General features: G+C 35.2%; 1 non-coding gene across 1 annotated transcript; it reads left to right on the plus strand.

Moving 5' to 3' along the window:
• The first annotated feature begins 585 nt into the window (after nucleotides 1-585).
• Nucleotides 586-667, plus strand: Trnas-uga. Its single transcript has one exon. It is a non-coding gene; the product is annotated as a tRNA-Ser (tRNA).
• Nucleotides 668-1,552: the final 885 nt, after the last annotated feature.

Below are 1,552 nucleotides of genomic sequence, written 5' to 3' on the forward strand. Positions count from 1 at the left end.
TAAAATAAATCTTCAATATTATTCTAGTTAATGAATTAATGAAAAATATAATATTAAGTCGATATAAATACGTTATGAACATGTGTAATTATTAGAATTCTTTTAATAGAATTATAGATTTCCGTTAGAATTCTCGCTATATTACCGCACTGACCACGTAAGGTAATAGTACGAGAAAGTGACGGGTAACCCTGCCACTTCACGCACACATTTGCGTGTCTGCATATAGCGCCTTGCTGTATGTAGTAGTAGTAGGTAAATAACTTTCGACCGTTGTTTAGAGTATCCGGGGTGTGATTAAGGTGGTAGAAATAGGCAAGCTGGCAGTACTTGCCTGGATGAACTCTAAAACCGGATTTCGAACCGACTGACCTCACAAATGGGAAATTTTCCGTTCTCAGCTGCCAACAGTTCTATCATTAGTCTATTTACTAATATAATTATAACAATAACACCTCATCGTACGCCTTTTTGTTTCAATGTGTACAATTGTTTGTAAATGACAAATGTTTGCACAACTATTTGTGACACACGTACGCGATTGTTCTTGTATTATAATAATAATTTTATGAGCATTTGGTGTGAGCTGAGGTGTCCGAGTGGTTAAGGAGTTGGACTTGAAATCCAATGGGTTATACCCGCGCAGGTTCGAATCCTGTCCTCAGCGAGTGACATTTTTTTATAATTTATAAATGCCTAGAAAGTTGGTAAGCTCGTCCTTTACATTTTAATGGACGAAAGTTATAATAATGTCGAAAAAGAATTATTTACAACACAATATGGAACATCTGTGTGGACTCTGTGTCCATGCAAGATTGAATACCAAAGGGCTCAAACACGCCAAAACAAAATGTTCCATATTTAAAATTTTATTCACAAAAAACACAATGTAATGTCTCTTTCTCTTGTACGCTGTTGCCCGCTTATGGCTTTTGCTTTCACTGCCTTGGTTTGGTTGGAAGAGATCTCTTTTAAGGATAAGTCCACTTTTCACCCCTCTCACCTTTTATATAATTATTAGCAGTAAAGCTCCTTGTGAAAGAATTCTTCACCCGTCAATAAAACCGTCGCCGTCGTTAGAATATTGTAAGAAAGAATCAAAAGACAAACTTTTTGTGACCTAATTTTGGACAAAGCAGTCCTTATTCAGAGTAATGAATTTCTTTTTCCATTTTATTTTTAAATACATTTGGCAAACAGGAAATTGTTTCCATGTCTGTAATAAACTTTAACCTACTCATATCTTTTTATAATCTTTCACGGGAATTGAGTATTTGCTTCGTTTTTCACTAATTCTGAAAAAATACACTTTTTGAGTTAATACAGCTTTGTATTAACACTGCGATATACAATTACTAAACAAGCACTAACTGTCATAATAAGTACTATAGTCATTGAATTACAATTATATGGACGTCGGGTCCGCGCTAAAAAGTGTCCGAACTTATAGGGCGTTAAAATCGTATACAGAGCGTCATTCACGCTTTAGTCTTCGTTTGTTCGACTGACAGCGAAGCAAGCAAAATTAGACAGTACTGCGATGACATTACAA

This window comes from Hyposmocoma kahamanoa, unplaced genomic scaffold, assembly GCF_003589595.1.
Source record: "Hyposmocoma kahamanoa isolate Upper Pololo Valley unplaced genomic scaffold, ASM358959v1 100410, whole genome shotgun sequence".
Taxonomy (NCBI): Eukaryota; Metazoa; Arthropoda; class Insecta; order Lepidoptera; family Cosmopterigidae; genus Hyposmocoma; species Hyposmocoma kahamanoa.